The 27,975-nt window shown below is 38.2% G+C and overlaps 1 long non-coding RNA gene across 2 annotated transcripts; it reads left to right on the top strand.

The window, feature by feature from the left end:
- Window positions 1–2,727: 2,727 nt before the first annotated feature.
- LOC102298909 lies at window positions 2,728–26,843 on the top strand. Of its 2 annotated transcripts, XR_316924.3 has the most exons (4): window positions 2,728–2,767; window positions 12,508–12,789; window positions 12,885–12,993; window positions 26,720–26,843. It is a non-coding gene; the product is annotated as an uncharacterized LOC102298909 (long non-coding RNA). The 2 variants fall into 2 exon arrangements; XR_001336952.2 differs by lacking the exon at window positions 2,728–2,767 and having other exon boundaries at window positions 12,319–12,789.
- Window positions 26,844–27,975: the final 1,132 nt, after the last annotated feature.

Consider the following 27,975-nt stretch of genomic DNA (forward strand, 5'->3'; position numbering starts at 1 on the left):
GATCACATACCTCTTCAGTGAAGTCAAAATACTTAAACTATCTATTGCAGTATTATCTCTTCCAATTAAACAAAGGATATAAGAGGCATTTGGACAAACAAACAATCAATTTTACAAGTTTCAAGGGGTGGGGGTGGTGCAAGTGGGGAGGTGGGGGACGGTTGCCCTCCCATGCCCCCCTGTAGATCGTCCCCCGGCCATTTATGTAAAACAGAAATCATTAATTGGTATCACTTTTCTTTTGAAACATCACCATCACGGTCATTAAATTTCTTTTTTAGGAGCAATTACATTACCAAGGTTATGTTTTGTCAAAACATAGTTTCTCAGACTGCTCAGTGTCCATTTTATTTTGTCAAATTTCAAAAGGTTGATTATGGTTCACAAAACACTTAAATCTATTTTAGAAATAGATTAATTAAGATGTCAACTCTTTTTTTAAAAAAAAAAAATATTTTGTTCAAAAGATATACAATATGTAGTTATACTGGATGAGTGAACTGTTCAGTAGTAACTGGTTTGGTCACTCAATTTTTGCTCCTCTTCACATGCTAGTGTGAAATTGTTCCTGTATCATTTGGACATGAGGGATTGGATGAGGTTGTGAAGCATCATGTAGGGTGCTAGGGTGCAACCGCAAACCAACTAAAAATAATTATCATGTTTAGCAACTTTGTTTGTATATGTTTTCACCTAATTAAGATCAAAAATAAAAGTGAAAAAACATGTAAGCTAGTATTGAGACTTGAATTACTTAAAGAAGTGATGAAGAGATGTGCGATGCTGGATGCTGGAGCACAAACCAGTAGGTAGTGGGGGAGGGCTTAGGTAAAATATGAGTGTACTGCCAATCCCAATGAAATGCTGGAGTAGCTGTGCCCTCCCCACCACAGTAATTCATAACAGCACTGCCACATCTTCTCTGACAGGTTCAGTAAATCTCTCACCATTTTTACTGTTTAAACCCTTACTCATTGCTTTTCTTGAGCCACACACCCAAAGCAGGTAGTGGAGGCAAATTGTAAACAAGATGCCAAGCACTGTTAGTCCTACAGTAGTACTGAGGTAATGAAATAGTGCTATATAGACATAAACCAGAAGCGCATACTATGTCCATGTATCTGAATGTGCCAACATGCTATTGCTATAAGGAGCATGCATACAGTTAGAATAAAAAAAGTAAGTAAATCATATTAAATTCAGTTTTACATATTAGGACATAATAGAAAAATCTTAGCAGGTCTTCATTTTAGATAAATATTTCACATGAACTTGGCAGAACATGAATGATGCATTATATTGTGTCATTATTTATTTCAAAACATTTATTATATATATATATTTATTGTTTCTGTTTGATTCTTAATTTGTTGCGGTTGTTGCAGTCTTGAGTTTTAAACCTTTTTAGAGATATTTCCAATTTTTTTTTAATGTATGTATTGATTTATTTTCTGTTTACATTCTCTGGCCTTTTTCAGTTGTAGTTATTTGAGCTCGGTTTGACTCTGTTCACCTGTGTCTTGTTTTCACCAGGTGTTACCCCTTATCGTTTGTGTATTTAAGCCCTCAGTTTTGTTCAGTCTGTTGTGTTGAACTGTTTCTCTCACTTGATTTATAGATTTTTTTGGGGGGGGGGGGGGTTTTTCTGTTTGGCCGCTTGCTGCTAGGATTTTTTTCCACCTGCAAAATTAATTTTCTGTTTCTACAATGTGGGTCAGTTTCATTATTTCCTCTCTGTTCTCTGAGTCTGCATTCTGGGTCCGCATTGTCAATTTCTTCACTCCATTTGGCACAGCCATACTGTTTTATACAAAGTAAGACGTTTGGTAGCAACTAGACACTCTAATCAAATACACTTGATTAATTGACCATCAATAAGTGTGAGCACATCTATAAATACAGAAGTATTGGTCATTTGCTGGTCTGGAGCATTCAGGTGTGTCATCATTCTACAATAAGAAAGATTATCTGATTTAACCTCTTAAGCCCCAAAGGGGTTTCTGAGCTTCCTGCTCGAAAATGCAATGCCCAAATTAATTGATTATTTCTCTGCAATTACAAACTCTGTGCTTACAATCTTGGTATCAAAATAAAGCTAACACTTGTGAAATTTCATCAGAGGTGTAAATATTGAAGCAGATATTACTGTGTCAAAGTTACTGAGACTGGAACACAGAAAAGTAAGTAGATTTTATCCTCCCTAATTTTTTTTTAATTTTTAGCATATAACCCTTTTAAAAATATGCCTCAGTTCACATTTCATTCCAGAAATTCAGTAACCAACATATAAACATCATCTGTGCAAAGATTTATGTTTCTAAAGTGAAACAGTGAAAAATTACAGCCCTGTCAATACATGAATATCCAGACGTTGTACAAAAATGTCCAATTTTGGCACACAATTGGACACCATGCCAGTTGATTTTTTTAGGTATTAAAGAGCAGAAATTAATAAATTTTATTAACAGCCTAAAAATTATTTTTTTAAAAATATATATTTTTGAAGAATTAACCACACATTTACATGGTAATGGCCCTTTTCTGCCGTGCGCATAGAGCGTTTGATTGGCCTCTGGCCCTTTAATACGGTGGCCAAAGAGACAAAACACTTACAAAACACTGCAAAATCCAAAGCACGAACAAGCTCCGATGCACACGCAAACTCCAAGTGCTCCGAGACGCTAGGTGCAGTGTTGAGCTTTTGTTACCTAGTGACTAAACAAGCCAGGAAGTACCAACGACCTGATTTGGTGTGTGGTAGAGACAGGTAAATGAACTTTTTTTTTAAAAATTATTTGAATATATATGAGTGTGGTTGTTCTATCTTTGCAGGTGTTTTCTGCCGGTATCCAACTCCATGTGTTTGCAACAAACTTGCCGTTTATTTTGCAAATCGAGCTCAACACTGCCCCTAGCATCTTGGCAGTACAGGGCTTTGTATCTACCACTCAATTCAATTCAATTCAATTTTATTAAGCGCCAAATCACAACAACAGTCGCCCCAAGGCGCTTTATATTGTAAGGTAGGCCCTACAATAATACATACCGCTCATTATATCGCACTCTGCTGTGATATAATGAGCTGTCACGCAGGGCTGCTCAATTAATCGAATTTTAATCACGATTACGATCTGGGCTTTCAACGATCATTAAAAATGACTGAGCCGATTATTAGCCCCTCCCTCGTGCTTTACTCTCGCGCTGCTCCGTGTGGCAAATCGAGCGCACCTCTCTGCATTTCGAATACGCATCACAACAATTAAGAGGACCCGAGGGAAGCTCGGAAAGCTAAGCAGAGGTTATTTGGAGAGGAGAGTGACTGCCATTGGTTGAAAAGAGAGGTAAAAAAAAAAACAACTTCAGTGGTGTGGAAACATTATGGGTTTGCGGAGTCAGACGTGGATCAAGTAGACATAGTGTGTAAACTTTGCTAGGTGTCATAGCTGCACCACAGAGCAACACTGCAAAGTTCACTAAACATAGATGTTTACATTTTTCATTTATTTTTTATATTGCAAACATTTGCACTGTTATCAGTATTTGCACACTATTTTATATTATTTTTTAAAGTCATTATTCAATACATTGTTATTGTTAACCCTTTAAATCCCTGTAGAACCAGAACCGCGTAAGCTAGCGCAATAATTTGTTTTGCATATGAAACCTGAGGAGTTGTACTTACATCTTATGCCATCAGCTTGTCCTGGGTCACGGTTTCCTTCCACATAAAGCTTTGCAAAAATTGCATTAAAAGCACTTGCAGGAACAAAAACATAATTTCCAGAAACAGGCTTTGCCGATCCGATCAGCTGTTCGTAACACTTCCCACATTGAAAAAGATGTCAACTGGAACTATGGAACTATCGCATGTCCCCCATTTCCTGTCCGAAACCGGAAGTGACGTCATTTCGCAGAAAATGTAGTTTTTTACTTGTAGGCCTTAAAAGCCTATACTGGTGTTTTTATAAGTCATGATTGACTCTATACTTTTCTGAATAGTTTCTGGAATGCTTAGAACTCGAATTGTACTGCTGGAAATAGTTTATTTTGATGCACATGCTGTTTTCTTTGCAAATTTGCATCATAGGATTGTTTTTTGTTTTTCCTGCAGTATATAAAAATTTATGTATCTCCAAAATAAAACTATGAAGACACTCAAAATAAATTTCCTGTGGTGGGAAACTTTTTTTTGCAACTGTTTTGTATTTAAAGTTTTGAGGGATAAGCCTCTTAAATTTCCCCAAGTAGAAATATACGTTAAAAAAAACAAAACAAAAGCGATTTTCAATTTTTTTGTAGTTTATCGCACTTTTTTGCAATTAATGTAATTACTATGGACTTAATGCATACATATTATTAAAATATGGGCTATAACAGTTGTATTGATGTATAGCAACTTGAAATGCTCCCAAAAATGGCACTACAGCATGTAAAAAAAAAATATATATATATATAAGCTCTGGCGGACTTGGTTCTATGGTAGGTCTTAAAGGGTTAAATAAATATCGTCAAATAATCGAGATCTCAATTTCAGTGAAAATAATCGTGATTATCATTTTTGCCATAATCGAGCAGCCATACTGTCACGGTCACGTATAGCTTTCCGTTGCCCTGGAGGTCCACCCATTTGTAGTAGTTAGGGCAACAGAAGATGCCTGGGACAGTTCAGCCACAACTTAAATCTTTTCCTGCTCATACAGTACATGCTTGGAACGATCTTGCCACTAAAGTGGACGCGAACGGAATATCATAGCGTGGCTCAAGCACGTTCATCATAGTTTAAACCCCTTGTTTTGCACAACGGAATACGGCCTCCCGTCTGCAGCTAAATACCCCCAATAGCTTTTGTAATAGTTTTAGCCCGGTCGGATTGGGCAGCAAAGGGCTGCTTAAATACCGCAAACTCCTCTGCTCCTCCACTTGGACCGCTAGCGCTGGCCATAACTATCGCTTGACAGACCCACCGTACGCACCATATACATACTTTTTTTTTCTTCTTTTTCGAACCTCGGATCACGTGCGTGCCGAACCGTGGAGTGGGATCGGTTCGGATTACGGATCAACCGTGATCCGCTGCACCACTAGTTATAACCGATTAAACGTGATCTCCCCCGGTACCGGGACGTGGGGCTTAAGTGGTTAATTTTATTTATGTAGTTCCAAATAGCCTCAAGACACTTTATCTTGTAACTCAAAGACTATACAATAATACAGAGTAAACCCCAAAAATCATATGAGCCCCTTTGATGTAAGCACTTAAAGACAGTGGGAAATAAAAACTCCCTTTTAACAGGAAGAAACCTCCAGGCTCAGGGCAGGGCAACCTTCCATCACCCCCATTTGGTTTGGGCACCCCCAGCTGATGTCTAAACCTATAGTGGTGAAGAAGAAACACTCAGCGTACCATGGGAATCCCCTAGCAGAGTCACTAAGGAAGCATTCAAGGCCACTTCATCCAGTTATATCTATATGTTTTATCAAAAAAGGAAGGTTTTAAGCCTAACCTTGGAAGTAGAGAATGGTGTCTGTCTCTTGAATCCAAACTGGAAGCTAGTCCCACAGAAGAGATACCTGAAAGTTGAAGGCTCTGCCTCAGATTCTACTTTTAAACACCCTAGGAAACCAAGTAAGCCAGCAGTCTTAGAGATAGGTGCTCACTGTGGTGGCATGGTACTGTGAGGTCTTTAAAATTAGGTTGTAACAGGGAACCAGTGAAAAGCGCTCTCATTCTTGTCCCTGCCAATTCTCCCACTGCAGCATTTTGGGTTGACTGAAGACCTTTTCATGTTGTTTTTAGGACAGCCTGATAATAATGAACAATAGTCCAACTTAGCAGCTAGTTTTTCATCATCACTCTGACACAGGAGGTGTCTAATTTTAAAGATATTGTGCAAATGTAAGAAAGCAGCCCTACAAATTTGTTTAATATGCACATTGAAGCATAGATCCAGGTCAAAATGACTTCAGGATGCTGTGCAATGTTGCTGGAGGCCAGTATGTCAGGTTTTTGAAGACATTCCTGCAGTTTAATAAATTGCAGGAATGTGTAGGCGTCATCTAGCTTCATAGATCGACAAAGCTGGGTATCATCTGCAAAGAAGCACAAATGTATTCTATGTCTTTGAATGATACTGGCTAAGCGAAGCACGTCTAATGTAAATACAATTCATCCTAGTACTGAAACCTGTGCAGCTCCCTAATTAAACCCTAATTAAAGTGTTTGAAGAAGACGTAATTGGTGCTGGATGCTAATCTCTGTAATAAAAATCTACTTTTTCCCAGAAGCAGATGTCCAGGAAAAAAATTTTCCTGGACATTTTCCAAGGTCAGACCATAAAATAAAAATGCAAAATACAGAAGTGTTGCATCTGAGACTCAACAGGCCTCAGTTGGCATGTCGAATGACAATCTTCATGACAGTAAAATTAGGAAAATACTGAAAAAGTATGCCTTGTTTGTAGGAGTTACTGAAAAAAGTATGAGGAAAAACAATCTATTGTCTTTCTAAAAAGAAGGCGACACCATAGCTTAGGTTTGCAAAGTTTCATCTGAACAAACCACAAGACTTCTGGAACAAAACCCTGAGTCATTCCTCTGTATAGCAATGTTTTCTTGAATTAACTGGGCCATCCATCCAACAGTTAAAGCTTGGCTAAAATTCAGTCATGCAACATGATGATGATCCCAACCAAGCACACCAGCAAATCTATAACAGAATGGCTGAAAATGAAAAGAATCAAGTGTAGCAATGGCCCAGTGAGAGTCCACAGCACAAGTCCACTGAATTGCTGTTGTGGGACCTCAGCATAAATGAATATGTTGTGGAAGTCTGAAATAAATGGAGATGCACACAACAATGTTGTCTTTATGAATTTTATTTACCTTGGCAAAGGAGTCAAGCAGCAATGCAAACAGCATGGCACAACTGTGCATGTTTGTTTGGTTCCTATAACAAAGAGATTTCAACACTAGAATATTTATCAGTAAAAGTTATCTACCAGGGTCACAGAATACGTTGTGTGCATAAGATAACTTGTATATCAACATGTGGTATATCTAAGGATTATATGGAGACAAAGTATAACAATGGAGTTTTTCATTCAGTAAGCTCAGGTTAATAGCGTTTGTGGATTTTTGAAATTGTTCCTGAGCCCACGCAAGGATTCTCAAGATGGAATCATATGTGTCTTTAATGCAATGCTTTCTGAGGACAGCAAAATTGTGGAGTTTTTTTTACAGTTTCCCAAGTTTATTTTTGGAATTGGGGTCATATGTCTTAATATGTAACACTTTAGAACTGAAACAGGGTTTACTTTCTTTGTACTATCACTGTGTATAAGATGGTGTTTGTGAGTTAAAAAGGTATCACTAGAAGTAATTTAATTATCCTGACACTAAGTGAAGGGCACTGAGGGATTATAGAGGTTAAGTACTGCATTCCATTAGTGGTCTGACACTTCCACCACATCAATTCATTATCTATAATTATCCTGATATGCTGATAACAAAAAAAAGAACAACTCAAGATATTAGGAACTCTAACTATTGTTACGCTTGGAGAGTTTTGAATATAAGATCCTTGGATCCCTTATTTCCACACCCAGGATGATATGGCAAATATGTTAAATTTTCAGTTGGGTTTGTATCTATGTATGATCCAGGCATGAGTGAGAGCAGAAAAAAATAAGTTGCCCTCGGGTGCAGAGGGGTCTGCTTAGAACATGAATAATATATTGAAATAGCTAGTGATTTATTCTACAGTAAACATCCTTTTGACAGAATGCGGCACATGTTGGTAGGTGGCTGTGTGCTTTTAACACCCAACTGCTTGTGCGCTTGCATGCACATCAGCAAGTGTGAACCTTGTGCGGGGTGCTAGCTGAGCTCATCACAGGTGAGGACCGTGTGTGGGTTGCTGTCATCTGTCCTCCATCATTTCACCACCCCTTCCTGTCCCCGAATCTCACGGCTGTTTCATGTCATTCATTAATGGATGCCCCAGGGCCAACAATAGCTCACTACAGCCTTTTATTACTGTCACTTCATTCTCAGAGCGTTCAAGGTCAAATCTACTTCACTGTCGTTCACTTGTCAGACTCAGCCTGCTGACATTTGTGTTATATGGAACAAGAATGTGTGTGCGTCTAAAAAAGAGAGAGAGAAAAGGAGACAGAATGACAGAGGAGAAGGAAGGCAAATAATAAAGTGTCAGGAGATTCACCCTGTGAACAGATGTAGTCTGTTCGTTGTCCTTGATTAACCGTGATGAGCGTAGCTCCTAAGAGGGTATAATGTGTAAGTAAAAATATAAAGGCGATATGTTACCTATTGAGAATATTTAATCAAAGAGTCAATGTTTTAGGAGGGAAATGATTAATTTTAAGAGCCTTGAGGATTTGTTCAAATTAAATGTGGTAGGACAAACTGAGAGAAAGCTATTCTAACTTTGATGAATTGACTGATATAGTATTAATTTTCTGTAGACTGCGGTAGTGTGCTGAGCAAATGCACTGCTGCAAAAGAAAAAAGTTGAAATCCTTTACTGATTGTGTAGTTTGAGAGGAAAATGATATGGTCAGTGGGAACTAAAATCGCCAACTCTTTGAGGACTTGATTCGAAATCATACGAAAAATCAAAGTTGAAAATTTAAATCACAGACTGATCTAACCGGTCAAATAAAGTTTCTCAGTAATGCGTATGGACCCACTAGCCTGTATGCACTGCTGAGAGCCACTGAGAATGGTCCTGAGGAGACAATGTATGGTGTCCTGTGGGATTCCCTCCAAGACTTCAGTCTAATATCAGTAAGCTCCACAACTGGTGGAGAATGCACCAATACATATCACAAAGGTCTCAGATCTTGTCATGCAGAAACTGCCACACACTCTGTTCACATGAGGTTGGGTATTTTTCTACACCAAGAGAAACCCAGGTGCCACTGAACCAGCATAAGGTCTTACTATGAATTTGAGGGTTTCATCCCTGTACCTGTATACCAGTCAGGGTACCGGTGGCTACCATGCAGAAGTCTGTGTAATTCTCTAAGCATACGGCACAGGGCTCAGACCATCACTGACCCACTGCCCCTGATGTTGTAAGTAGCCATGGCATCTCCAAACCCTTTCACGCTTGTCACAGGAACACACTTTTAACCAGCTTTTATCTGTGAAGAGAATAGTACATCAGTAGGGGATCTGCCACTTTTGCTGTTGATCTTCATCATTTGATCAGAAACATAAAGATAGTGCTCCTCCTGTCCCTTCTTGTTCAACTGGGTTGATGCCCCTCTACAACTCTGCTTGCCCTCTTCTAGAATTTTAATACTGCGCTGGGAGAGAAAGCAAACCATGTTGCAATGGTAAATATGGATTTGCCAACCTGGACAAGCTGCACTACCTGTGCAGGCTGAATTAACTGCAAATACCATGTCATTTTGGGGGGGCTGTCTTGTTGTTGCCTCTCCATTGCACCTATTTTCACCTATTTTAAACAAAGCAGCTGAAATGCATTCACAATTCTTAACCCTTCCTAACTGGATAAACTGATATCACTGATTTTTTTTTTTTTTTTAACAAAGTTTGTGTTATACTGTGAAGATTGAGTGGTCTCTAATTTAATTTTTAGCATTGCCTTTTTCCTCATTTGGTGTTTTGATGATAGCCTTCTATGCCAGTCCAAAATCTCAGATGAATGTTTAAGTCTGATGTGTATACAATCAGACTTTTCTGAATAGTTTTTCATATATCAATGGATAAATTACACATTTGAGCTTCTGGTAAAAATACTGATAACATTTAGTATTTTAGTTAAAATCATTAAATTTCACTTTTAAGGTACCACAGAATGCTGGAATTCTTAGTTTGGACCAAATGTTTTAAGTTCAGTTTAATAATGGCTCCAAGTGCAAACACAAATGGGTGATAGGTGGAGGAAACTGTCCAGGACTGAATTAAAATTAACCCGAGGTTTTGGTGAGTTTTAAAACATTTTTACTGCATTTGTGAAAGAAGTGTGTTTTTGCAAACAAGGTAATTAAGGCTTTTTCTTTTGACTGCTGAACACAAAGGGTGCAAAATTATGTTTTAAGTTATTGTGGGTAACTTAATGCTGAGACATTTCATTTTTGTACAATTTGAGCGTGTATTTCCAATTATCAGTGAAAGAAGGAGTCGTGAAAACCAGAATGATTTGATATTAAGAAGAGCAAAAGACATTTTCAAAGGTGAAGCTCTGTTAAAAAGGCGATTATTAGCTAATAGCTTGAGGAACAACTCGCACAATTTTCTTTTTTACAGAAAGTCGGGAATTGCATATCTGGCTTTGTTATGGTAATTCCTACATTGCATACTGGATTTTTCTGTATGGCCTATTGTTCAGGGCAGGGATTTCTTCATATTCAAGTTTTAATATCTGTGAAATCATTCATCTGATTTTGACTTTTTTAAAGAATATTATGTACATTTTGTATAAGAAGCTGTATATAAAGTATAAGTCCCCTACTTAGAAAAAAGCTACAAGCCTCCAAATCTGTTTTCAGAGACTGTAAATCTAATATTTCAGAAACATCAAGCATCCATCATTCTATGTTACCTTGAGCTATATTCCTGACAGTCTATATTCAGACAGTGATAGTACAGATATGTACCCTAAAAAATTGAAGCACCTAGCTCAAGTAGTTTTCTAAATAAAGCTACAAAAAATCCCATCTAAAAACAACCCTGCCGTGATTTCATTAAATAGTTTCCTTGAGTAAACTAATGACAGCAGCCACCTGAATTTTAACTTAATTATTATTAGAAGTCTGCCTTTCCCCTGGAAAATACTCAGGCAAATCCAAAATGACCAGATGGGAGGCATTTGATGAATGAATGAAATACATGGACATGTAATTCAAAATATTTTTTTAAAAAAAGGCTTCTTTAATTCTTAATGCAACACAACTGAACAGCAACATAAACTGCACTTTTCAAAATTGCACAAATGATTTGCTTCACTGTGTTTTGACATTAATGTGATTGACTCTTAATTGTTGTAATGCTCATCGGGTGTTATCAGTGTGACACATAGGAGCTCTGATTTTATCAACCTTCACTGTGCAAATAAGTGTCTCTCTCCTGCTCTCTCTCGTCTCTATCTCTCTCTTTTTCATATCTAAATGATACATTTGTGCATTCCTTACTTTTAAAACATCTTATTTAGTAAATGCAAAAGTAGTGACCCCATTGTCTTGGTGCATGCTCAGTCATCCAGGTAAGTAAATCCCAAAAGATTGATTCTGTTCATCTGGGCGTAGCGTTTTCAGTGGGAGAAATGTTTCATCACACATCCAAGTGACTTCTTCAGTCTCAGCTGACTGCAGGTTTCCCCAACCTTATAAACAGTACATTTGCACAAAAACTGAAACTAGCCCACTGAATGAACAATGGGCTGGGAGGTCATGGCCATTGGTCACCAACCATTGATCAAAGATCAGTGATCTTTGATCAATGGCCATGAGTACCATTCATAGATAGTTGGGGAATGTCTGCAATCACAGCATTGTAAGATGTAAGTGACCCCATTGTGTATAGCAGCAGAGCCTTACATGTGAAAGAACCTCAGTTTGAGATCAGGAGAAGATGCAGTCCTTGCCTCAGGGTTGTCACAAGCTACTGTACTCATTTTTTTTTGGCCCCAAGGATGGATAAATAGGAGGGTTGTGTCAGGAAAGGCATCTGGTGCTAAATCTGTGCCAAAGAAAACATGTGGATCCCTCTGCTGTGGCAATCTCTTGAGAAATAAGGGATCAGCTTTGAGTTTTCTTTCTTTCTATTTGCCAGAAACAGAGTTCTAATTTTAAAACAATGCAAAAAAAATGTTTTTCTTCCTTAGTGTGACCAATGTTATATTTCTAATCACTAATTGTTTCCTCATTCGTAGTGCATTGCTCATTATCTTTGTTTATTAGAATCTGTCTTGTAGGCCCCATGACAAGTAGGCCTAACAAAGGGCTTGTTTTTTATAATTAGTTATGGACATTTTTGATTTTTCAGAAAACAGAAAACTTCTCTGTAGTGACATTTGAGGTTGTCATGGTGTTTTGAAGGTTAGACTTCATCCCTTGTCTTATGAACGTCACAGATGATGGCACAGACTGGAGTAAAGCCCCAGGGGATAAAGCGTGACATCAAGCATTATATCCAAAAGTTGGCCAAACTGTTTTCTCTCTCTTGCTCTTTCTCTCCTACACACACACACACACACACACACACACACACACACACACACACACACACACACACACACACAGTGCATGCGGCAGGAACTTTGGACGTGACTCGAAATAGCATGTAGCTTGTACAGTGCTCAGGACAGGCTGACAGCCAATTATCAACATCTTTGTCTCCACAGAATTCCTTTTTATATACATCCTCAATTCCAGTTCTGGACTTGAAAAGGAGACCATTTTTCTAGAGAGTGATTTCCTCCAATATCTCATCTCTCGGTGTCTCTGTGTGTTTTAACAGGCAGGCAGGCACTCCCATGGGGTTACAGTCTTGCAAGCTTTCCAGCTCCTGCCTACAAAGTGAGGAGGAATGCAAACCGTCTTGTGGCTGCTGCTGTATGTGCGAGGACTGGAGATATTGCTCTGACCATTGCTGTGACATCTGCTGCCAGATGTGTATGGATGTGTGCACTGGCCTCTGTCCTGCAGACTGCAGCTATTCCTTCTGCTATATCTGCCTTACATTTGTACAGAACTGTCTTGGTTTTTTCCAGCAAAGAAACAGAAGCATAACGGAGACAGAGTAAGTATAATGGTGATAATTCAACTGTAATAATTCTTACCTGTGCATTTACTTCAGTTTCCTTAAATTTAACTTGGATGTTTTATCTGTTGTAGAACCAGTAGCAAGTCCACAACAGCATGCCAAGCGATTGTCTGACAAACCAAATGCAAAAAACTGACTTAGAGAAAAAGAAAATGAAAATGAAAAAGAAAGCTTTACAAGGTAAGTTTCAGTTAGGAACGGATAATTTATTTTATTTGCTAATTTTGCTAATAAGAGGACTGTCCACGGCAATGTTAAGTGTGCTGCAGTTTTTATTTGAGGTATTTTGTCTGCCTTGAAATTTTACCCAAGGGTCCTAGTGATCAGATTTACTATAACATAATACCCCAATCCTTATCACCACCAAAAAGAGTTGGTACACTATGTAGAAAGTAATTATTTGCAAAATGTATTTATGCCAGTAACTAATTGAAACTAGTACAAAGAAAAGATACCAAATGCTGAAACAGAGACCTTTTCTTTTTAAAAGGTCTAGATCTTATTTTGAGTTTGGTGACAGCAACACATTTTCGAGAAGCTGAGACAGGGCACATATAGCACTGTGTTGCATCACCCCTTCTTTAACACTCTGTGTTTGGGAACTGAGAAGACTAATAGCTGTAGTTATTAGGCTGTTTTTCCCATCTTTGCTTGAAATAGAGTTTCAGTTGTTCCACTGTTGAGACCTCCTTTGTTGAATTTTTCATTTTATAATGCAGCAAAGTGTGAATTCCAAAGAGGCCACTTTAGCACTCTCTGTTTGGCATTGTTTTGCTGAGATAAGCAACAGATTCTCTGATGGAGAGACTTTGTAGCAACACACACTTGCATATCGAGATTCAACAAACTGTGTTTACTGACAGTGTTCCTGAGTTCATGCAGTGATTTCCACCGCAGGGTCACAGAGAGAGAGAGAGAGAGAGAGAGAGAGAGAGAGAGAGAGAGAGAGAGAGTGGTGGTGGTGGTGGGGGTAATAACAACAATAACAATCAAACCGACACTTCACAAAGTATTTACATTTTTCCCAGTAAAGTCTTTTTCTTATGTCCAAAACATGACATTTGGGTAGTAGTCCAGATTTGAGCTCATCATGAATGGCTTAGACCTCACAGGGTGAACTACAAACACTGACATGGTTCAGATTAGGTCTGTTTACAATATGTTAGCTGTCTGTTCATAGTCAGTCAATATCAAAGTCAAAATTCCTATTTCTAGTCTTTATTTACCTGAGAAAGATTTGTACATTGCTGAAAAGTCTCAAATCCTGCACCTATTCATTTAGAGATTGTGGATATATGCATAAAACCAGTTTCACTTCCATATGTTTGACTCAAAAATATAAAATTAAATGCACCAATCATTTGTAATTAAAACTGCACCTAAAAATTAAAAACCATACCTAATTTAAATTTGGAGAGACCCCGCGATTGTCTTTTGTGCCACCCCAATATTTTTAGTGACCCAAATATGACCACTCCTATAAAAAATAATAAATAAAATAAATTCTGGAGGCATCACTGACTGAAACTTGAATCCTATTACTATATGAGTAAAACTGGTTTTAGGTTTTAATCCTGGGTGACTGAGGTTGAGGAGGTGTAGTGAGTCATCCACTAATCAAAAGGCTGGTGGTTCAATTACTGTCGTGTCAGCAGAGGTGGGAAGTAACGAAGACTGTACTTAAGTACAATTTTCATGTGTCTTTGCCTGAGTAGTTGTTTTTTTTCGGACAACATTTTGCTTTTACTTCCTGCATTTTTAAACAAACATTGGTATTTTCAACTCCTTACATTTTCAAAACAGGCTTGTTACTTTAGGTTCAGCTCTAGCTTTTATACTCAGGAGTTAAAGTGGTCTGGACGGAGTGCAGGTGTTGTGTTTGCGGCACTTCAGAATCTAGCTATTGCTGCAGAGGAGGAGGAAATGTACGGAAGAGGATTAGGGCCACTGGGGAGGAAAAAAGTGAGGGGAATTTTTTTTCTCTCTCTCCAGAATTCTGAGAAAAAGGTCAGGTTGAAGTTAGAATTCTGGGAAATTATAAAAAAGAAAGATGTCCCCAATTTTTTTTTCCAGTGGCCCTAATCATCTTCCGCAGAAGGAAGTATGAAAGGAGTGACGTTTTTCAGTGGCAGGTAATTTCAACATTTCTATCACCTCAACAAATATCAGCAAACGCACAAACTGTTTGTGTGCAGTTTGTCACACATTGTGTTGCTAGCTAAATGTCCAGCTGCTGTATTTCACAGGGAGACAAAAGAAAAGAGAAAAGTTCACTCTGAGATGGAGAAAAATATAAGAAAAGACAGGCAAGAGAAGAAGAGAGGTTAGATTTAAAGGTAAGGGCACCTCAGTGACACTTGATGAAGTGAAATTAAATTTTTAGATGTAATAATTTTTTAATCACATGCTATATTTGTATATTGTGTGTTTTGATAAATTATGTATTTTCATATTGGGAAACATCCTGCAAAATAATTTCAGCTATACAAACTTTTTTGTTATTGAAATGTTGCATGAAAATACTAGATAGTTTTGCCCCAGATAAACAACTTACTTTACAATAATGTGGTGAATTCACAGTAAAACATTATGCTGGACTGCTGCACAGTACCTTTGGTGCTCACTGTAAGAGGCAGGTTACATCAAGTGTGGCAGAGATTAATTTGCATTTAACTTTATATCAACTGTATACTGTCTAGTGTAAAGACAGTATAAACAGTATAGTGTCAGTGCAGGAGATGGACATCAGTCAAGATAGCTGGACTCATCTTACTGATTAAGTGTGCAGGCAAAGTCACCCTCTACAACAGAACATAGTTTTTTGTTTTTTTCCTATCTACATAACAGATTGAAGCTTTCAGGTGAATTGGAATTTAGATTGGAATAATATTTGCATTCTCATGTACTAATATTGTTTTATATCATATTATATTATTATAGCGCAAAGTTCAGTTACCTTTTTACAAAAATGGTTAGTAGAATTGTCCTTCACAGTGCTACTTTTTTCCCCCAAATAAAATACAATAAAAACATCAGTTACTGTGTGCAGTCCCAAATTTAGTTACATATTTTCATTACAAGGAGCTACTTTTTACTTTCTTACTTTGAGTACATTTCAGAGCCTGCACTTTTTTACTTTTACTTGAGTAAAAAAGTAGCTTCAGTACTTCAACCTTTACTGGAGTATTTTTAAACATGGATATCTATCCTTCCACTTAAGTACAGAAAGTCTGTACTTTTGCCATCTCGGCTCTTCAAGGCCATATAAAATTGTCCGAACCCTACGTTACCCCGAATGCCTTCTTTCACTGTGTAAGAGATAAATAAACTGCTTGAGGTGCATAGAATAAGACTGTACAAATGGGTGAATCATGGTGTGAAAGTGCTTTGAGTGGTCAATATAAGTAGTTTTCCATTTACCAATTTGGAACAATTTTTAAAATGGGAAGGAATGGCACGAAAGAATGGTGGGAGAGAGATCCAGGATGTGATTGAGTTGTGCTTGAGGGGAAAATTTGGCATTTAATATGATGCGAGACTGGTCTCAAACATGCAGGTTGTATGCAAAATCAAATAAGCCATTCAGTACACATAAAACAATGCATCAATTTGAATACAACAATAATAGAGGCAGCAGAGAACACTGCATGTGTGATTAGAAAAGATGCCAAGAAGCAGTATTTATGCTAAACACTCGGTCGAAAAGGATGAGCAGAGTTAAAACATAGATCATCTCTTTGGAGAAGCATTGCTATAAACTGAAAGGTAAAACTGACTCAAAGCACTGAATGTGAAGCTGATTGATATGCTGATAAAACTGCGGTTGTATGTTACCTTATTTGATAATTGAAGTCAAACATAAGCTTTTTAGCTTCCAATGGACTCTACAGTTATGCCTAATATTACTAACTTAATAACATTACACATTTCTTACAAAAGTCTATCAAACAAGAGTTGTTCCTGAGCAGTATAAAGTGAGTACTTTTCCATGTTTATACTGTTTATACTTGTTAAGTACCGTAAATTCCATCTTGCCAGTAATAAACGGCTGAGAGAATGAACGTTCTGTTAGCTTGACCCGCAGTACACCCTGCACAAAACTGAGTGGTCAGAGAAATGTTATTTTGTTCTTTAAATCAGATTGATTGACATGCATGTATTGAAGAGTGATGGCTTCCTCCCCCACCAGCTGTTAAACCAAGCAACAGGCTGCAGATCTGAGGCAGAAATAAGAAACGCTGAAACCTTGACAACAGGTATACATTTTATTTTTTTTTAAAAAAGCATCTAGCGATTGTTTGCATATGCATTCATGTGCGAATTTGTAAGTGGTTTATGTGGGAGGTCGAACTATGGGGAATTACTTATTTTCTCAGTTAGATATTGAATAGAATCTATAAATCTTCATAAAGGACAAATGATGTAACATAAGATAAAAGGCCAGGACTCTCACAAGAAGTGTTTCCTTCTTCTTATTTATTTTTTTGTGAACAGCAGCCCTGACAACGAGCTTAGCATTATCGCTACCATCACGTCTGAACAAACGAGCTCTCTGAACAAAAGTGATATTTTGTTCTGAAAGCTTTCCTCCTCCTGGGTCACACCCATGTGTTATCAGAGACTGTAATTTGGACTCATGTCACCACGGGTTGTTTTTTTGTTTTTTTTTGTTTTTTTGTTGCAGATCAGTTCATGTGGAGAGATTCATTTCTTTTGTGACTGGATGTTCGATTTACAGAGGATTTTTCTTTCTTTTTTTTCTTTTTTTCCCCAGCTCAGTCAATACAGGCTTTGAGAGTCAAACAGAATCCCTAACATCATCACAGCCTAAGTGTTGCATTTTTCACATGAGAGATAAACTGTAGAAATAGCCTCATATCTGCAATATTACCCTTCTCTGCCTACTTCGGAGCGCTTCTTAGATGCTGGCAAGATTGTTTTGCACTTTGAGGCAAACAAAAATATAATTTGGTTTCACACACTGTACAATCTCATATCTCTGTGCAAGATAAGGGCGCCTGAGGCCACCAGGTGCTGTTTGCTTCTGCTGAATTAGACCTTTTTATTATCTTCCACAAAACTGTGAGTTTATGGAAATGTTTAGGAATTGTGAGTGAGCCATGTCAAGCAGCAAAAAGAAGCCTAGAGTAAGGCCTCATGAGGAAAAGCTAACATCACACAATATAATGGGCTGCACTGTGTACCCGGCTTTACTCATATCTTTTCTCGTTTCATCCTCCTCTCTGCCCCTCTGGATAAAGCATGCAGGCTAAGTTTGCTCTTTAAACTCACTTTTCCCTACTGGATGTTTGTAAAAGTAACTCCTAACAGTCTGAAACATTTGAGAATCTAAGTCGGAATAAGCTAATGAGTTATGTGTTAAGATCATAAAGATGTTCTAATTGCTGCAAAATAGCACTAGTCTGCCTTTGAGAAGATTCTTTGGTAAATCTAATTTCTTATTCATCGTCATTGCCTGTCAGGAAAACTATAAAAAAAACACTGGCAAGCTTAAAATTCTTTCGGTTTGGCGTAGGGCTGAAACATGGGCAAGAACTAATTATTTTTTTGTGTGGATCTTGATCATTTTTTAAATTGCCAAATACTCTTAGTGAATGATTGTGCTCTTCTAAGCTTTTTTGAATCTTCTTCTCGTTCTTCCTCTTTTATTTTTCTGCCCTGTGATGATCTTTAAATATCTTTTTGTTTGCAAATAGTAGAATGTGTCTACACAACATGGTAGCAGTGATAGAAAGTGAGGTTGAGCCCACAAATGACTGAGGATCCACCTCGGAGATGTGCAGCAGGAAGAAATTTTAAGATCTTGTGATTTATTTTTTTTTCTCTCACCTTTGCTGTCTTCCTTCTTCCTCCCTCTGTCTTATCTCTTTGTGGCTGAGCACATTTCTCTCACCCCACCCGTCTATGTTCTCTTCTCATGAATTGCATTGCTTTTACTGAAAGTCTTCTGGTTAGGAGTGGAGAAAGGCATTGTGTGCTGCTGTCAGTCAACTAGATTACAGCTCTAGAGGATCCTCATTGTTCAGACTCCAAAAATAAGTAGATGGCGCCTAACTTTGCTGGCCAGATATATCTGAAGATGTCTGTGTTTTTCCCCATATTGGAAGGCTGTGAAACAAAAAAGTCAACATGAAAAACAGAATTGGATGAGTAAATTTGATTTTGATTCAGCAAAGCTGTTATGATGCATTCCAGCCTGAGATACGGACAGATCCTCGACTCTAATAAGCAGAAGATAATTAGACACATGTAATCTAAACCTTCAGGCATTTTCTGTTTTGCTATCCATCAAACAGTTGGTTCTCTGTTCACTTGTCCACACTGACTAAGCTTTCACCTTATAGCTGACCCCTCCTTAACTGAGAGATGCCTATTACTTCTGTGAAAACCCTTCATTCATCCTTAGTACCACAGATGCACAAGGCTTACTGCCTGGAAAGGGATCTCAGCTGATAAAAGATTATTGCTCCTAATCTGTCCAAATCAAACCCTCTGCCCATCACAAAGCTCAGTTAGAATAAAAATAAATAAAAAATAAGCCCTTTAAAGTACTGGCGTCCTCTTTTCACTCACAAAATTGTTTGGATGGTTTGGGTCTGGACATGCAGCTTTGAGCATTAGAAATTCTTCAGAGCGCAGCGTCACCTGGTAAATCTCCTATTATGATATGAAGTGAGTAGTGGCTTTAAAAGTTGAAAAAAGGGCCAATGGTGTGTTTTCAAGCTCACTTGCAAGAGAGTAGTGCACAGACCTTCTTTCTTTACCTTCCTGCTGTGTGCCAGGTTTTGAGATTCCATAGATGTACAGGTGAGACTTTCTGAAGATGGGCATGGGCAGCTGGTAGGAGGGAGGGGGCGATGAGGTTTTTTTTCTTTCTTTTTTCCTGCTGAAATTGGATTTTATTTTTGTCCACTCCGAGACCTCCATCTTATCCTGCAACCCAGTCCTCCCACTCAATTTCCATCTCACCGTGTGAAAATTGGAGCGATATAAAGATGTGAGCTTCAGATTGAGAAGACAGTCAGCGATGGTAAAAAGGAGGGCAAGGGAATGGCAAAAGATAGAGACAGTGAGATATAGGGGAAAGCGTGAGATCGAGGCCAGACAAGGTAGCAGCACACAGATTTCTGGATTTCCAGAGCACAGCAGCAAATGTCTGGACCAGATTTTTTTATGATAGCTTTTACTCGAGTGGGGAAACACACTCTGTTGCTGGCACACTCAGCGAAAGGATTTCCTTCAAAATAGAAACAACTAAAAATATATTTATCTGTGTATAAAAAATATATTCATAAGAAATTAGAAGTGTAAAAATGATCAGTTAATTAATAGTAAGCCTGACTGACATAACAGTTTTTTTGTTGTTTTTTTTGTTTTGTTTTTTTTGGCCACTTGAAATTCAAAACGTGGACAAAACCAAACACAGACAACCCCCACCTTTTACTACTACCCCTTCTCCCCCTCGTTTCATTTGGACAGAGTGAGCAAGAGAGACACTATCTCATTAATGTGACAGAGACATTGCTCATTTTGGATGCATGACACACAGTGATTTGATAACAGGGCGGTCAAACAAAATCGCTTTACTTCAAATGCATTCCCAATCCTATTTTAACAATAGAACCTATTTAACAGATTCACCAGCTTGCTTAAAAAGAAGAGGAAACCATTAGCTTAAAACTAAAGAGTGGAATCAATTAATAGAACCCAGCCATAATAGTGTGTTGGGATGGTTTGTGCGCAGTTACTTTGCATTCATAATGTATAGGCTGACAGCCCATTAGACACTATTAAAAGGAAATCAGATTCTGGCCTTCCTCCAAAGCCATTAGCCAGTGGGGTCAGCCTGAAGACAAACCGGTAATTGACCAATAGATTCAGGTAAATTGTTGGTCCCTGAGAGAAACAACAATTTTGTTAATTGCATTTTTAACAGCGGATGAAGGGATTACAGGTGCATAATAGCAATGACAGTGCTGTAATGGACCCAGCAATTAGACAGTACTATTACTTACATTTCTGTAAACACATCTCCCCTTAGCACTAATGCAAACATCAAAGTAATGAAAAACTGTTGTGGCAAATTCTGATTCTGCATCGGAAGAAGTCAAGAGCCTTAAAAGGTGAGCAGAATAAAACACATAGATAGTAAAGAAGGCCTAGTTATGAGTTTTACATGAATGAACAGGCAGTTTGCTTGCTAGATATAAAATGTAATTTCACTGGATGGCAACAAAACCTCAGGAGCTAACTGTCAGTCACACTAATGGACAATAACAGTAAGGTCAATGCTTGTTATGGTGTATTGTGTGGGAGTGTGTGTGTGTGTGTGTGCGCACGAGTGCAAAGAGTCTTTTACTTTTCACGGTTGTGTCTGACATTAGCCTGTTAGGTATGAACAGATAACCATTCTTGACCATGATATGGTCAAGCTTCTTGCAAATCATTGTCAGGGATCAAGGTCCCATTAATCTGTCTGAGCAGACACACTCATGAGCAATATTTGTAGTGCCAGTGTGCATTTAAACCACAGTGTTCTCTGTGCTTAATTCACCTTTTGTTGGAAAAAATTTTCCATGAATAAAAATGTACCGTTATTGCCATTAAACAGAATCAAGCAGAGCCCCTGAAGAAATGCATTCATAAGTACTCCTTTCAGATAAACTGTAACAAAGGATAACTGATTGTTGCACCAACATTTATTAGGACACTGGATAAATGTGTGGCACTTTCTTTCAGTCCCTGAGGTTTACATATGTTATACACATCCACTAACTGCTACAGACTGGGGTTTTTCTAAATGAGTGTGTTGGCTTGGTGCTACAGGACTGATTACAAACTTGATCTCACATTAAAATACAGACTTGAATTTGATGAATGCAAGAGAACCCAGATAGCAGCTAAACAATTACTGGGTGCACTCTAATTTGCTTGCAGGCGGCATGCTCTGACTCCATACAGCCTAAGCCTCAACTCTCTGACCTTCCGTAGACAGACCCTCCTGGTCAAACATGGGTTAGCTGCCTGGCTGATAGGGAGGAGGAGGTGGGGGATGTAGACCCCTTCGCCCTGCAGGTATGACTTTCGACAGTGGAAGCGACCTGCTGCTTGGTTACAGTGATGAACGACTTTGCCTACCCTCTGATAATTGCTCACTCAGGGGCAGAGAGAGGTCCATTAATCAAAATGAGCTGAGGTACTGCAGCGCTCCACCACCTATGGCACACCTCAGCATGCCCAACAGCCTCCGGGGAAGACCTGGAGGCACTGTCTTCAAAAGAGTTAAGGTCAGGACAGTGTCATTCTGCAATGACAGCCACTGCCACTGTCTGATGGTGTACAATCTAACAAACTGAACAGAGCAGTCATGAGAGGAAGAGGGGAGGGTCCCATTAATTGATTTTCAATTGGAAGATTCTGTCAACCTTAACTTGAAACAAGTTGCTGCTGTGGGATTTTAATACCGCCTTTGTTGACACGTCAATAAAGAAAGGGTTAAGATGGGCTGGAGGGTCGCAGCCTTTTTTCTAGTATGACAAACTGAGGAAATACAGCAAAAATAAAGGCCTGTGGTTGATTTTTGCAATAACCGATTAGCTGGGATGTCTGTTTTGTCAATGGTGACAGTCATTTATTTTTTCTCCTAAACAAAGAAATGGATGCAGGCTGATCGTTTTGCCTTAAGACTCAAATCTATTACTATTGTAAAGGGATAAGGAGACAACATTGCTCCCTAACTCAGATTGATGGGAACCATAGTATCTTATTTTTTGGCTTTTTAGATGAAATTTAATTTGCACAGATGCAAGTTGTCAAGCTTTGATTTAACTTTTACTTTTCTTTGAGCCTTCTACGGGCGAGTACGTAGTTATGTTATATCTGTTTCCTCTCTGCTGTCATTATTCAGCACGAATGCAAAACAATTAAAGTTAATATTTTCTGTAGCAGAGTTAAAAATACACCTTATCAGTAAACTTGCATCTCTTAAGATGTTGTCAGCTATGACATGGCATCATTGGGCATGCGAGTCTGTTTACAAATGGCATCTTTCTTTTCCTTCTTTTTTTTTTAATCTTGTTATTTTTTTTAATCATTCATTTCAGTAAACATCATTTGCACTTCTAACTCTGAAGCTCTATGCTGACTTGTAAAGATTGTTATGAGAGGGTACTGTTTTTGTATGCATCGTATTTATCTTATCTGTGGGCCTTGGCATTGCCCTGCAGGATTTTGTTTATGCACAGTACAAAATCACCATAACCTTAACCATGACCTCAACCTTGAATCTTTATCAATAATAAAACCACGATGCATTTGGAAGGGGGAAAAAAAAGTCTGGCCGATCCACAAACCATTCTTCAAAATAATTGTTTTAATACATGAGTTGAGCAGATGTAGCAAAAATAATAAAACATCTCTTGAAGGTCAGAATTATAATTAATGTTATTAAGTTGAGAATGATGAAGTTCAATTGCCTTTTTAATGAACAGTCTTCTTGGGTCGTTAACAGGGTGCACTTGGGCCAGTAAGGTTAGACATACTAAGTTTAAAAGAACAATTTTTCCAAAATTAATTTGAAGAAAAAAAGAAAAGAATAAATATCATTCCTTAACATGTAGCACTATTCAGCTATTATAGCTGCATTAATACAACCATTGCATGATCAATAGCTCATAAGTGGCCCAATATTTTTATAACACTGTATCAAGTGAAAAGGAGAAAACAAAGGAGTCACTTAGAGTGATAAACACACAGAAAATCATCACCTGGGTCTGAAGCTGGCCTTGGCTTTATGGATCTTGAAAGTGAATTTCATCCAATGATTAGCTGCCAGTCCCAACAGCTTTACCGTTTCGGTTCAGTACTCTGCTTATAGCACTGTTTTTGACCACAGCAGCCCATGTGTTTTCATCAAACTAGCTCTGATAAACTCACAGTGCACATATCTACCGCAGAACCAAACAATTAAAGATCTGCTAGTGAACTTAGCGGAACATTTAGCACACAAAACTGTCAGATATTTTCCTCGGGAGCTAAAAGAATGAATATTGGATTTAGAAACACACTCTAAACAAAAGATAATATTTTAACTGTTGACTGTGTAAATAAGCAACTTTACTATACTTGCTTGAAGGGCGGTGATATACCATAGTTGTGTTTACAAGTTTTTCCACTGCCCACAAGTAGCTGAAAGTTGTTTTTATATATTTAATAAAATGGTAACACTTTGTTCTAGTTTTCACTGATAGCTCTAGTATTTATGGTGCAATATTTTTCCACTGATCATGAATGCAAGGTGAGGCGAACAGGGGTTAAGGTGAGCAGCAAATTGCAGACCATCGCTCATGTCAAATGCAGTTATTAAACCTATGGCCCAGTGCTTACCGTAAATGCCAGTGTTTGATCTTATTATTTTAGGATGACGTGTGCTATGTAAATTATTACAACTATGTGAATCAGTTGGGATGGCATGGTGTTGCCCTGTCACCTTGGAGCAAGAAGGGTCTAGGTTTAAGTCTCTTGTTTATCTTTTTTTGTCTTTCTATTGCTTTTTTCCATGTCCCCCACTGTGCCTGCATGGATTTCCTTTGAGTGCTCCGGGTTAATTGGTGCTTTTAAATCAGCCACTTGTATGAATATGAAAGCGTGTTTCTTTGTTATCTTTGTTATAGATTGGTGCACTGCATTTTGCCCTGTGTCATCTGGGAGAGGCTCCAGCCCCCTCTGAACATTAAGTTAGCTAAGTAGTTAAGAAAATGGATGATGAATGGATCATGAATGAATCAATTTAAACTGAGTATAAGTGTGAGTGGAAAGGGAACAGAACATTGTGAGAAGAAGCGGAAACTACTGTGGGTCTGTGTCACAGTGAAAATCAGAAACGGTGCCAAGGCTAAGGCTGCTGTATGGCAGCAATGACTGCAGGATAGTGCCTTTGAGTTTGTGGAAAGTTTTCAACTTTACAAAATGTATCAAATTAATTTGAAGTGCAAACTGTATGAACAATATCTTGCCAAGTTAAGAACTCCCCAGATGAGGTAGGTGTATCATTTTCAAGGTCTACAATCAAGAGATGTTCTGATGAATAGAAATACAGATGGTTTACAACAAGGTGCAAACCACTGGTTACACTCAAGAACAGGAAGGGCAGACAACATGTAAAACATTCAAGACAAAACTCAATGCAGAGACCCACAAACAAGCAGCAACTATAAGTGACTGTAGTTAAAGACCTGGCAAAGAATCTCAGGTAGGTAAACACGGCATATTGAGATCAGTGGGTCTTAGATAGTAGTCACTGACTTTCTTCCAGGCAGTAAAAGCAATCTTTGTATTTAAAATCATGATAGTTCGTTCACTTACTTTTGAACCTTGGAAAAATTTATTAAAATGTACAAAAATGGCTATAATTCCTAAGCTTGTGCAAACTTTTTGTAAAGCCCCTTGAATCAAAGGTGAAAGTTTGAACTTCAATCACATCTTAAGTGTTTTATTTAAACTCCCCTGTGGCGCTGCATAGATGCAAAATTACAAACGTAGCAAAACAAATTCAAACAAAACTGTCATTGATCTGCATTACATTTGATGTGGTCATGTTGTAGCTGAAAAAAATTTGCCTTGGAAATAAGCTGGGAGAAAGTGATGCAGAAACAATGAAGAAAGAATTTTGATTACTTTTTACAGTCAGACTGCTTTGCTGTTGCTTGATTATTGAACTCTACTTGCATATTTCTGTTAACATTGACAGTGAATAATGAAAGTGTTCGGAATGACTCTCACCCAGCTACCTGCCTCGACAACTCCTCTAGCTCCTTACTTCCGTAATGTGTTTTTAGAGGGTTCTGAGTTATTTCACATCACACAGCTGGTCATTAAATCTCACAATAAACTATTTCCATCATTTCTACACAATTTTCAGGCAGCCCCACCTATGTCACGGTCCAGTTTATTTGCTTTGTTTGTCACTGCTGTCCTGTCCTTTCCCTGTGTGTGTGTACACACATTGGCTATAACGAGAAGCAGGAGAGGGAGCCTTGGCATCATGGACTCACATTATTGTCCTTGCATCATATAGCCTATAGAGGTTTTATTCCGGTATTAGTTCTGCCCATCACATTAGACCGGACATCACCAAGGTGATTGGGACCTACAGAGTAAACGACCAGTAATGAATGCCGAGAGAAATATATGGCACAGTAACTTTCATTTAAAAAAAGGTCCTCTACCAGCAGTGTGCTCAGTCAATCCATTTTACAGGTGTAAAGATGGAAGAACTGTGCTCTCACTCACACCACAGCTCATCTTCCAGACAGTTGCATGAATTAATAGCAGACTGGGGGCTCATAGTGCCACCTCAGTCTTCACTCACTATGAAGACAGGTACTGTGGGGCTGCCAGCGCTCCTGGTTTCAGCTGTCTTGCCCACAGGACATATTCAAGAAGCTTCCACCAGGCATGTCCATTCAGCCTTTGAAATAATTACAACTGTTCATTCAGCGTGCAAACAGGAAACCAAATCATTACCTTCACAGCATCTAATTAATTTGCTGTTAGACAAGAAGACCTACCTTTTAACTCTCTAAATATCCATTTTTATTTCACTTTGGCCAAAGATGCAATGATAATTCCTTTCAAGAGTGTTCGGTTGTTCTGTTATGCTCTGTTTAATGCTCTGTTTAATGTTCAGTAGTACGCTATAGCAATAAAGTGATTGATCTTTTTGTTGTATGCCAGATATACCACTGTTGCCTCTCTGTCAGGCACCAGTACCTTAACTGCATGTATAGACAGAACCTGAGAATTAGTCAAGAAGAGTGATGGTGTGTTCAAGGTGAAAACTAACTCCTTAGCATTTGCTCATCCGTCTTCCTTCTTTCATTCACAGGACTATGGTGCTCCATGAAAACCTGTTTTGCACTGCCAAAAAGCAGTCCTGTTGTTTAAAACTAATGAAGACCCAGCAGGCTCAACTGTCCTCAAGCTGTAATAAAGTACTTGGTAACACTTTCCTATGTGCTTCTTCTGTGGTGTGCAAGGGCAAATGTACAGCGTAGTAAATAGTATAAACCTCTTTTTTTCTTTCTTTCTTTTTTTTTTTTTAATTCAGGGACCAATGTAATGCATTGGAAAATAACAAGTGGAAACAGTTTGCTGTTTTTTGTTGAATATATATATATATTTGCCTTTTGTAGAAAATTTCAATTGTGTTCTTGTTAAGAGAAAGAGGTCTCTGAATTAGTTTGCTCTGTGCTAGAGAAAGCCAAGAACCACTAATATATATATATATGTATAATGTGTGTGTGTGTATATATATTATATATATATATATATATATATATATATATATATATATATATATATATATATATATATATCATAAAGCAAATGACTGAAAAGTATATCAGGTGTAAAGAAAAAAAACAAAAGCAAACATGTCCAGCATGTAATAAGAGGTTGAATGTGCTGAAGAGCGAGGGCAGTATCTGTGTATCAGTAAGGAAAGTGGAATGGTTATCATTACATGCTCCTCTTATTTGCCAATGGCTGTGGATCTGTTCTCTGCAGCTGTAGATACACACACACACACACAAACACACACACACACAAGTGCACATAAACAAGAAAAATTGATTACCACCTCTTCCTGATTGCAGCCGCTCTGTCTTCTAAATCTAAATTGCAACTCCAGACACAAAAGCAGCCCGTGTACCTGAAGCACACTAAATCAATCTCCCCCCACTCTCCAGCTCCTGCACTGCCAAATAAAAAGTACAACCTTTTCCAGGGAAGTGCGAAGCCTCAGAACGTAAAATATGTCATATAATGTAAAATATGCCGCTTGCATGCTATGACCTTGTGGCTTTAAGGCTGGAGACCTTAAGTTTTCACAATCAAGACTCACAAATTTCCACAATGCAATAGCTAGACAAGACTTCAAGACATGCAGAGATTAAAAGGACAGCTTTGATCAAGTGTTTTATATTGATTGTCGTAAGACAGGTGATAAGTGGCATTCCTCATAGATACAGAGTTTAACTGTGGCTTCATATATTCTAACCACATCCCAAAAAACAATTGGACATAATTCGATCAGTAACCCTATCTGTGTAATTACACACTGACTTTAAACACTATTAATTT

This window comes from Haplochromis burtoni, unplaced genomic scaffold (assembly GCF_018398535.1).
Source record: "Haplochromis burtoni strain Fernald_Lab_line unplaced genomic scaffold, NCSU_Asbu1 Contig_290, whole genome shotgun sequence".
NCBI lineage: Eukaryota > Metazoa > Chordata > Actinopteri > Cichliformes > Cichlidae > Haplochromis > Haplochromis burtoni.